The 12,331-nt window shown below is 43.4% G+C and overlaps 1 long non-coding RNA gene across 1 annotated transcript in view; it reads left to right on the forward strand.

Annotated features, from left to right (window-relative positions):
- The window catches only part of LOC132073036 (uncharacterized), a 165,015-nt gene that overhangs the window by 27,788 nt on the left and 124,896 nt on the right, over nt 1-12,331 (forward strand). The window lies entirely within an intron of this gene.

Below are 12,331 nucleotides of genomic sequence, written 5' to 3' on the forward strand. Positions count from 1 at the left end.
GCTATTCTGAATTCTCAACATAACAAGAATTAATGAGTCAGAACTGTAATTCAACACCAAAATTACCCGAAAAGTGTCTCTATCACTGAACACTACACAAGAAACACAAGGCACACTCTTGCACCCACCTTCAGACAGCCATAACTAACCAGTCTTGCTTTCAAATAGATCTGCTTGCGATGGAGCACATGAGGGACAGGCAGGTAGACCACAGGGAGCAGCAAGCCTAGCCAAGAGGGGATGGCAGTGCAGAGAAGGAGAGCAGAAGAAAGTTCTATGAGTTACTACCATGGCCTTGGTTCTTCCATATCAAGTAGGAAAGGCCATAAGAATGATATTTACCACCTCCTCAATGTTTCTGTCTGTCAAGTATGAATCACTTTGAAAGGGACAATGATACTTCCAATCTAGACAGTTTCTGAAAAGACAAAAAGTCAGGCTGCACAGTGGTAGCTTTCAGGCTGCTCTCATGAGTCTTAACACTCCTGGGTCTCTCCTAGCCAAGCAGCAAACAAACAACTTAAACAAATTTCTAACAGAGGAAAGATATTTGTGTATCTGTCTTTAAAACAATCCATACAATGTATTTGGAAAATACATTGTATGGATTGTTTTAAAACCAAACCAAAACCAAGTATTACAATTATAATTTCTGTATAATTGCATGTAATGAATTCTTATGAAAGCCAGCCTAATGCATGTATGCACCTGAAGACCATCATCTTCATCTTTTTCCTGATCTGAGGAGCAACTGAAGATCATCCTTGTAAGGGAAGAAGGGTGTGTAATCTTCATGCTTTTTTCTCCTAAATCTCATCCTGGTTAGTAGATTTATTCAAAGCATTCCTCACTAGGATCCAGCATGGCAACCTTCAGCATCAGTGAAAATGGGAGATAACTACTGGTTACTGGTTACTACTACTGGTTTCAGTTTTATGTCAATTGCCTCCTAACCATGGGCAGGTCCGTAAGCGACAGGACCATGAGGCAGTTCCAGGGTCACTGAATACAGGCCTGCACACATGCAGACTAGAAGCTTTATGGAGAAAATATCTGTCCTGATCATCTACAAGGGACAAAATTCAGTGTCTAAACATGGATGTACATTTTGCACCAGAAGAGTTAACAGCTATGGTATTTAGACCCAGACCCCCTTGAGTCCAGGGAAAAGCAATTTTGGACTAAGAGACAACACAACTCTATTTCCAGTTACATCTGCCCAATTCGCTTACTTTGAGCTGGTTAGAGAAGTTGTAATGTTTTGTTTGTTTGAGCATCATGATGCTCAATGCTTGATCATCGAGCATCATGATCCTGACACCAATGACACAAATCAGCACAGTCGCAAGGAAATAAGCAAGAAAGACAACAGATACAGTCTTTAGCAGAATGCTAAAGACTGTCCCCAACATATATGGTGACATTTTAAATGTCCGATTCACTTGGATAATTTCCTGTAGGTTCTAGAGCTATAAAAGGAAGTGAGGCAGAGAGAGGTTGAGGAAGAAAAGAAGTTCTTACCATGGATGGCTCATGTCCTTGATTTGCAAAATCAGCCAGAACTCGCCACCTTTGCAATCCAGTTGAGGTGGCATTCAGCATCAAAGATGGGTTTTCACATGTGTCACCATTCTGGATTTATCACTGCAAAGGAAATGAAAATACAATAATGAGCAACCTACCTTGTGGACTGAGACCTAATTATGCCTCTTTCTCCACAAAGTAAGTGGGAAACACACAAGTTGGAAAGATATCCATGGAGCAATTAAACACGCACTTGTCAACACGTCACAAATACTGTGTTTTTACAGTTGAAATGAAAACACAAAATGCCATCTGATTGAACTTCAGACTAATTAGCACATCACAGCACACAGCCATGACAAGTACCTGTCAACAGCTATCAGCACAGCAATGACATTTTCCACTACAAATAATGATATCATTTTCCACTTTGGAGAAGTAATGCTATTTTTTGTCTTTTCAAAAAGTGACATTTTTTATAACAGATACAAATACATTCTCCACAAAACAAGATTTCATTCTGCAACGTTAATGCTCAAACAGAATTATTTTGCAACCAAGCTTTAATTCCATATGCAAAAGTTAATGAACCTCTAATTCCACATTGTAGCTGGAGGAAGAGGAGGATGCAGCTTGTGGAACACTGTCTTTATTAGCCAATGGCTATTTAATCCCAGAACACTCTCTCTGTAAACCTAGATTCATAACCAGCAGTGCTCTGGACTTGTACTAAACTGGGAAACTGTTTCTTCTGGGAAACACACCAATTTAAGAAAAATATCCCACAGTCAGGTACTGTGGGTGGTTTTCCAAAGTTTGCAAGCAAGCTAATAACATCAGCTTTGATGTGCTCCAAGAGTAACTCATTAAGAGAAAGGTAAGGAAAAGTAAAAAAAGTTTCTGTAAATTTTTATTAAAGTTTTAAACTGTTCTACTGGTCTGTTTTCTGTAAACAAGTTGGTTATTAATAGATGTGATTTAAAATGCAAGTTGAATTGCACAGACTGGCACACTCACCCTTTTTGGGTGGCTCTGTACAGTTTTATGCTTACTGACTATGACTTTAATTAACAAGTCATATAAGCTTAGACTGTTTTATGTCTTTACAGTCCATTAAAAAATACAGTTTCTTACTAGGAACAACAGACTGAAAAACCCTACAAGGACAAGTTTTGAAAGAAAATCTGGAATAAATCAGTATAGTGACAGCCTTGAGTACCCACAATAGGGCAGAACTGGGAGGAGTCAGATCCCTTATCTGATGCAGCAAGAGTGAAATCACTGTGTTGATTTGCCTGATAGAGGATGCAGTTTTCCAACTTGCAGGACACCAGGCCTTCTTCTTCCACCCTGCCTGTGCTCTGAAAGATCACAGCACAGGGAAGCACCATGTGGAGATAATAGATCTGCCTTCCAGAGCCTGAGGCTTGGGTGGCAACATGGAATAGCCACCTGGCTGAGCATGCTGCCCAGGCTGAGAAGGAGGGAGGTAATTTAGGGGGAGTATTCCTGCATGATGCTCTGATGTGACACATAGTTTTGCCTTACATGAGAGGTAAATCCATTCCTGTAGCTATTCCTAACTTGACTTGTCTGTCCACCAGAATGACAGCTTTTAATGGCAACTGGAATAAGATTGGTGCCATCACAACAAAAACTCTCAATTTATATTAATGGGATTAAGTAACTGATTTTGGATATGTCTCATCTCCATTCAAAGCACAGAAATCCTCCTCCACAGAAATATGTATCGTTTGTCACAGTCCAGAGCAGTCAGTTCTGTCAAGTCTTCATGTTCCCTAGCGTGGGATTTGGCTCTTCATGATTTTAGCCATTAAAAAGGCAGTTTTTCATCTTAAGTGGTAGTGACGGCTTCTGGTTTTGTTTGTTTTGCTGGGTTTATCCTCTCTCAGGAAGGAAGGGGAGAAGATCTGAAAAGAAAATCCACCAAACTAAAAAATAGATGAATGCAGGACCAGCTGGGGAGAGGTCCCTTCTCCAGAGAACTATGTAAGCAGTGAACTCAGAAGGTTACTGAGCTTGCAGTCTCCAGTACAAATCACCCTTCATAAACAATTATTGTAATTCTTCTGTGTCCACAGGGTTTGGTGTCATCAACCAGGGCAGACACATGGGGGACTCCACAGCAGCTGTGCATGAGAAAATTCACATACAGGACCAGTGTTAACAACTCTCTCAACTGAAGTATCTTAGACAGGATAATGCCATTTTTACATACCAGAGACATTGATTCAGCTCATGGCACCACTGGAGGAGAGATGAATGTTCTTCAAACAGCAGTATGAACACATCCTGCAATAACTGCACAGTGCTAGAACCACTCCAAAATGGAGACAAAACACCTTCATGTAAACTGCAGGTCTAACCACTTCACTAAAAAATTATTAGCTAAAGGTTATATAAGAAAACCCATAATGAATATATAGTGATGTTTCCTGTAGGATTCCTGCCCAAGCTTCCACTACTTCCTCCACCATAAACTACAGTCAGATTTCACTAACCCCCACTCTGTATGCATACAATTAATCTCTTTTTCAACATAGGTGTATTTTTAGAATATAACATACCATGACAGTGACTTACACTTAGTTATGTGTAATGCAGAAAACCTTAGCCTTCCTTGACTGCTTCAGCCATAGCTGTTCTATGTGAGAAATGGTGAATCCTTGTTCCTTGTTTGCCTTCTAAAAGCATGCTGAGAGAACCCCACAAGACAAGTCTAAACCAATAAAAAAGTGATAAAGAAACAAAGGGAGAAGAAAGACAGGCAGATTAAGGCAAAAGTAAATATGTATCAACTCAGAGTGTTAAAACTCTACAGCATTAAAATAGGTGTTGGTACCATGCCCCCTTTTCTAAGAAAATCAGTAGCACCTCACATTTCCTGAGTGCATCGCTTTTCTTCTGTCTTATTTGTAGGAGGCAGCATGTCTAAATAAGGCACTACTTTGAGGTGCTTTATGGCAACTTTCCCACTGGTTTTATTTTCAGGCTGCTTTGATTTCCACTATGACTTCACCTGTAAAGGTACTTCACAGTGTACACAGCAGATGGTTCATGTATACATCCTCAGACTAGTCAAGAGTCTAACTCTTGCTTTCACACACATTTTTCATTTTTAACTTCCTAAATTGAAAGGCACCCATACACACAGCCACATACCCCAACATAATTCCCATCGAGTGTCCCAGTCTAACAACTGTGCTTTAATTTGCCTCAGGCATTAAAAAGAGCCCAAGAGCTGTCTGAGCACTGAGCTGTGGCTCCCATACATTTTCCATTGTTTTCTTTTAACATTGTACCTCAGATAGCAGAGAAATAAACATAGGCTCAGTACCCATCTGTCAGACTCATTAAAATAACACATTCAAAGGGGTTAGCAGCATCACTGCTTTGCTTCCTCTTCTGGCCCTGCAGTAAGAGCTGCTCAGAGTGTTCATGGAGGGGGGGGGGGGTGATCTGCAGAAATAGCCTTGACATGCTGCCTTCACCTATCCCAGCCCTGTGATGAGTTCTGCTCATCAAATGTCCTCCAGAAATAACCCACAAGTCTATTGTTGAAGCCCTCAGGGAGACTACTCACCTCAGACATGAGCACCTTCCTACCTTCCCTGGATTGTAGCTGACCCTCCCCTAAGAAATCACTGCTCCAAGAAAAAGCAAACACCTCCACAATCAGGATTACCTACCCAACTTCAGCTACCAAAAAGAAACCTGGAGGACATAAGCTTTAAATGTGCAATAAGCAGCCCTTTTGGCATGCCATGTTTGAGTGACGAGTGCAACTTCAACAGTTTAATGCGAGTGTAAGCCATTAATTTAGCATGGTTATTTTTAGCAGCTGTAGAGGTAAGGAAAAAATGGTGCTTGCAGTGCCAAGAAAAACATAAATAAGGGTAATGTGGACTCTCTGTATCCTCTCTTGTACTGGCACCATGGTGCTGACCTGCCATGCTCTCTTCCATACACAGCTCCATTGTGGCCCCCCACACCCCAGAGGAAGTTAAAACAAGTCATGAGCTTTAATTTTCAGATACACTTGTGGTGTTGGGTCTACGAGACACCTCACGTCATGCAGTTTCTCTCTCTGTATTGTCCCTCCCTTCTATGATGTAGCAACCTCAAAGTGTCACCCAAGAGAAAATATGGCTGCAAAGAGTGTGGAATGAGTTGCCCCATTCCACAGTTCATGTATATGTATCTGTATATACATATAGATATATGTAATTGTGCAGAAGCTCCAGAGTGTGAAAAGCTACTCTGGGTCAAACCCAAAAGCGAGTCACCACTTTTGCCTACCTGGCATACACACACTTCTCATCGTGGTGGTCAATTTACACTGACATTAAGAGGGGAAGAAGATCTTCAGGCTAAATGTGTTACCATTTATTTTTGAAAGCAGGTGAAAAGGGCAGAGCTTAATTTATTCTTTGCCCAACCTACGATAAACCCTATCTTTATGGAAAGAATCACTTGATGAGACAAGTATATACAGAGGAAGGAAGGATCTGGGATTTAGTGGCAGATTTGTCACTATAGGCCTACGCTAGCTTCTGTTGCAGTCTAGAGAAGGGGATGCATACTTCTTTGGGCTCATGATGGCCACTTGCAGCAGGGAATGGGCTCACTCAAGGAGTGTGGTCACATCACAGCCTTCTTGGCAGAAAAACATCCCTTGTTGGCACCTGATGGTCAGCCAACTTGATGGGGTAGGTCAGCAGTCACTGGTGGGGCTGGGCAGGGTCAGTCACAGAGGTTTGCAAGGGGAAAGGAAAGCCTGCCCTCTCTGTCCTGATATACACCCCACTTGGTGCCAACATTTTTCATGATTTTAAGATGCAGAAGTGCACTGGGAGAACTCCCTCAGACAAGTCTGTAATTAGGAAGATTTCTAGCTTCTAGAAAAGAGACATAAAAAGAACAATTGAATGAAAAAGATATCATATGTGTAAAGTCAAATTCAGCACAACAGAATTTGTCAAGAGCGTTTGGCAAATAAAAGGAAAACAAACATATTTAGATCTGCAAGCTCCCACAGCACCCTGTAGGATGGGCCCAGCTGAAGGACAGCCCCTCGCTGCAGAGGCCCTCCTGCGTTTCCCAAGCTCCATGGAATCTTGGGAGTGCTCTCAGCCATACCACCACCACCCCCACCCCAAGCCCTCTGATACCCATCACAGCATGTGACTTGCTCTGTGTCTTTGCCTTTCCACACTGGCAACCCTTCCTGATGGATGCCAAAGCCCTTGCTCTACTCCCACCCCCCACCAGCCGCACCCAAACCAAAACCCCAGAGGCACAAATGGTCGTCTCCAGGATGGAAATATTTCAGGAGCATTTTGCCATTTTGTGCATAAAGAAGGGAGACCAGTGGTGTGGCAGATCCCCTAGTGCCTTCTTTCTAGGTTTTTTCTTTGTACTTTTCAGGTTTAATTTCTCTCTGGAGGCCAAGCAGGCCTTGGCAAGAACAGTCTCACATTATCCCACACTGAAGACAACTGAGCAATCAGAAAAGCCGATCATCAAAGAGAAAGGGCTTCTGAAACATCACTTGTGATGTTACGTTTTAGTTAAATGGTATGCTCTGTCTCACCCCTTGAAAATGTACAGTTTGTTCCAAGCCTGTGATCCTCCTCTGATCTGTAATCCCATTGGCCCAAGTCTTATTCCGTGCCCACTTTGAATCTCCCTGTTAAGCTGTTCGAGGGAGCCCTCTTAGCCCGTTGCTCTCTCTTGGCCCCTTTTCTCCCTAGGCTCTCCATCTCTCCCCCTTTCCCCCTTAGAAACCATGCTGCTCCCAGGGGTGAGACTCCCAATATACTCTCACCTAGTTAGCACCCTCAGAAGCTTCCTGGAGTCTCCTTGCCTGCCTGCTGCTATCAGGGAATTTACAGCTTAGGTGGCCCACCAGGGACTCCCTGGGGAGCCTCCCCCCAAATGAACAGCAACAGTCACTCTCGGCAGGGCTGACAGTTTCCACAAACATTTATACCCTATTTTGACCTGAAAGGTGTCTATTAAGTCTTGTGTAAAAGACTCAGCCATGTGGTTCCTTCTGGCACAGCCAGAGGCAAGATCATTAACAGGCTTTATGAGTGCAAGGTCATCCCACACGGCACAGCAAGACCCTGTCATGAAATCTCCAGCATTCACGGCATGTCCAGAAAATCCACCGTGTCTGGCACAGGTCCTGCCCAGCCTACAGCTCCACAGCAAGGGAGCCTTCTGCACTGGGGTTCTGGACAGGCAGCAGGGCTCAAAGGAGGGAAAGTGGGATGCAAGTTGGAATACAAAACTTACAGAAAAGTTGGGATTGCTCAGATGACTCACACCAAGGGGAGAGGGGTAAAAAAGAAAAAAATCTGTGAGCTGCCAGTGAAACTCTATTAAATTCCCTATTCAAATCTGTGAAATTTCCTGTCAACATTTGTATCTATAATATCTGAGGATGATTTCAACCCTCATGTAAGAGCATCCGAAAATGTTAATTACAAATCAATACAAGCAGAACATAAATACTGATTAGCTTAGTGAATTTTCTAGTATGTGCTTCCAAAGCATGCATTACCCCAAGCATGCTTAATTTGATAAAAAACACCGAATGCTTAGCTTTGGCATTTAATAAATCCTTATGTGATAATATATTATTATATAATAATAATTATATATTATATACTGTATCATCATGCACAGATTACATAAATACACACCTGAAAATGTCTTCCTTATGGAGGATTAATGGAAAAAACTCTACCAAAAAAAGTCTCACAATTTTAAATTTTAAGTAAAAATAGAAGTAATTAAGCCCAGTGTAGAAACATGCATCATAAATGATGACACAACCCAAGAATAGATATGTGTAGGTCTAGCCTTGCAAAGCCAAGCTCATACATATCTTTATTTCCTCCAGGAAATAAAGGATCCTGATCTCCAGAACATCTCTTAGACATCTGCCTGAAAATGCTGATATCCATGTGCTTAAATATGAGCAGCTATACTGCCCAGCAGCTCAGGAACCGGCACTCCTGGGTTTTCAGAAGTGACATGGATGGCAGCTGGTGCAAATAGTGTAAGATTTGTTTCCTAATTATCTTTTATTTTTAAGTATGTCCTTCTGAAATATTTAACATGCAAAACAAATGTTCATGAAACAGCCCCAAACCCTGTTTTTAAGAGAAATATCTACCCTCAAAGCGCAAAAGACAAAGGCAAATCAAGCTGGGTTTATCACGGTGCCCTCTTCTGGCCCTTAAAAAAACAGTCGCCTTGCTGTCACCGGGTGTCTGCTTGGAATAGGCATCACAAGGAGCATCTGATTGTGCAAATGGATTTATTTATTAAACTGGCCAGAAAAATACCATCACAGACCCTTCCAAATACCATACAAAACACGTTTAAAAATTCTTCAGTTATGTACGGGTTTATAAAAATAACTAACAACACTATTTTAGAAATCTCAGTAGAAATACAAGAATTTGTTACCAGGTATGAATTTAGGCATGAGGCATTCTTCCCACATGGCTGGGGAATTCACCCCCTGTTCACACTGCACTACTGAACTTCCAAGAACCATTTAATAAAAGTAATCCAAATCTTTCTGCTAAAAGAGAGGGAAATGGAAAAACAGATCAAAAAACCACATTCATCTCCATTACAAAGAACCACTTTTGCCATTTCTTGACAAGTAAATATGCAGCTTATCCAGCACAGGAGGGATATTCAAGAATCTGGTATTTTCACTGAAACCTCTGTTTTAAAACTATTGTTTTCTTAATTAAATATAAAACATAGCACACATTGAACTAAATAGAACTTTTAGACCCTATTTATACATAACAGATTTTTCACTACTGGTTTTTGGAGTTTGGCTGGAGGGTTTGTTTGGATAGTTGTTTTGGGGGGGTATTGTTTGGTTGCATAATTTTTTTTATCCTAAGGGTTCACTAATCTCCAGGAAATCTCAATACTTTTGTGTTCAAAGTGGCCATTTGAGACCTGAAACAATGCAGCTTATGACAGCTCACCTGGAAAGAAAGAAATTTACTCAAATTTAATGAAGTTGCACAAAGTTCTTGGAAGGACAGTTCATTCAACATTGGAATTCTGTCAGCTCCAAATCAGATTCATTATAATCACATAAGCTTGAGAAAAAGCTAAAATCATCACATCTGCATTATATGCATGATTTCAGGGAAGAAACACAGCAACTTTCTGTATCAAAAGGCCTTCATAAATTATTTTCCTTTCTCATTGAGAAGAATGTTTTCACAAATAAGGCTCTCTAAATGAAAAGTCACAACATAGTGAGTTTGGAATACAAGAAATATGTTATTTTAAGTGGTACTTATTACAGGGACCTGTTGAAGGTCTCCATGGTGAGAGAAAGACGAGAATCTTGTTTCTTGAATATCCAGAAGGCTGGATTTATTGATATATGATATATAACACATTATGACTATACTAAATAGAATAAAGAGAGAAGTTGCAGATGCTTGCTAGGCCAAGAATAGAAAGAAAGAATCTATAACAAAGTTGTGTCCAGGGACTCTGTCCCTAGCTTGCACTTGTGATTGGTCCTTAATTATAAACATAGAAACATGAGCCAATCAAGGTGCATCCCATTGCATTCCACAGCAACTGATAACAATTGTTTACATTCTCTTTCTGGGGGCCCTCAGCTTCCCAGAAAATGCAGAAATCTGAAAGAAAGGATTTCTGTGAAAAAATATCTGTGACATCTCACCTTTCTAAATTTTATAAAATAAAAGAAAAATGCTGATGTGAAACGAACAGGAAATTTCTTCACCTGTAAAATATACAATACTAACAAATCACTAAAACAATCTTACAATCTCAGAAAATGCAAAAAACAATGCAAAGAGAATTCAAGTCCAAGCAGCTGGGTTTCAGGAACAGTCCAAGAACTGAAGTTGTTTCCCTTGGAATATCTGAGAGTCCTTTTGGTCCTGAAACAGACTTCTGCAAAAGTCCCATCAACAGTTATCAAAAACACATTGACAGTCATAACACAATTTTAAACAATTTCAAACAATTTGAACAACTTTGGAATGTCCTTTTCTGGCCCTTCAATGCTTCAGAGCTGCTGCCCGCTATTTTCAATCTTTTTTATTTAATTTTAAATTTTTTTTTTTTGATCAAAAAGCAAAAGAGCAGCAGCTGAGCAGAGCAGTGCCAGAGAAGGAAAAGCCTTGGGGGCCCTGGCCCATGATGGACCAGGAACCTCCAAAACTGGCCCACAAAGGGGGACCAGGACTGGTAGGAGGAACCTCAATTCCCAGAAACATAATGAGGCCACGCAGTGGGCCCGGCCCAGCAACTTCCTGAGCCCAATGGCCCAGGCCAAACCCATAAGGAAGGCTCTGCATTCCCGCAGGCCTGCACCCTGCTGCCAGCACAATGGCAGCACAGGTAGTGAGAAGCTTCCTTTCCCCAAAACCACTGAGGCATGCCAGCAGCAGGGAAATAGAAGCCTTCCCCAGAAATGCCATCTGGGGTCTGGAGATGTTTGTTTCCCACAGCAAACCAGCTATGGTCTCCTCCAGCTGTGCCCTCTCCCTCTGCACTGCAAACGCAGCAGGTGTATCTTCCATCCACCCTATGGCATCACCCCCATCACCTCTGGCTGGGGACCAGAGGCAGAACTCTCTGGATGCACCTGCCCCCCCATGCCACTAGGACGCAAGAGAGGCGGCGGCCTCCATGGGACAATCCCCAAAAAACCACCCCCCAAACCGCCGAGAATGCTGATCTTAAAAACAGGCAGCTGGACTGCCGCAACAGTCAGCTGGCGGGCAGCCCCCGCTCCACGGAAGGAGAGACCAGCTGCCGGGGCCGCTGCTGGGGCCGCTGCTGGGGCAGCCGGTCCGGGATGGTCTGGGCTCGAACAAGCCGCTGGTTCCAGGGCAGTCTCTGACGCCGACACGGAGGGCAGAGCCTCTGACAATGGCAGAGCCGCTGGGACGGCCAGTGGAAGCAGCGGGGGGGAAGCCGGAACCTGGGAGGGAATCACGCTGAGTGTAGGATCAGCCACGGGCTGCCCCGAGGTTCCCGCGGGTTCGGGGCCGTCTCCAACACCGTCCTGAACAGGGACTGTCTCGGCTTGAGGCGGTGAGGAGGCTGATGGAAGCGACGGAGGGGCCGAAGGAATCTTCTCCTCCGCTGAGCCGGAAGCTGGAGACGCGTCGTCATCGCTTAGCAACAGCTCAACCACAGGAAGTGCCTCTTCTGCAGTGTCAGACGCAGGCGCTACCAGGGGCGGGGAGGCCGGTGAAGCCGTGGGTGGGACCGCCTGGAGAGGCGGAGATGGGATCGCCTGGAGTGACAGCGCTGGCAGAGGCGGGGAAACCTCAGAGACCGGTGCCGCCCCCATGTCTGAACAAGGGGGAGTCTGAGAGGCCAGCTGTGGCAGCACCGCCTCCTCCCATCCCCCCGGAGAGAGAGAAGGGGGGGAGGAGAAAATCCCACTGCGCAGGCTCGGGAGAAAAAATAAAAAAAACTTCTTCACGCGGCGAAGTTTCAGCCCCCCCCGCCGTGAAGCAGGGGGGGCTGGGAAGCAGAATCTCATCCCCCACCGGGTCTTCTCCCAGGGACGGTGGAAACGGAGCCTGCCCATAGCAGTCAGAAATCCATTGAAAAGTAGATGCTATTCGTTTCAGAACTGGGAAGAGCTTTATAAATGCTGGGTATACAGGAGGCAAAAGACGCCCCTCCCTCCAGACAAACTGGATAATCGAGTCCAGGCATTCCCAGACAAAAACATCCAAAG

This window comes from Ammospiza nelsoni, chromosome 5 (genome assembly GCF_027579445.1).
Source record: "Ammospiza nelsoni isolate bAmmNel1 chromosome 5, bAmmNel1.pri, whole genome shotgun sequence".
Classification (NCBI taxonomy): domain Eukaryota; kingdom Metazoa; phylum Chordata; class Aves; order Passeriformes; family Passerellidae; genus Ammospiza; species Ammospiza nelsoni.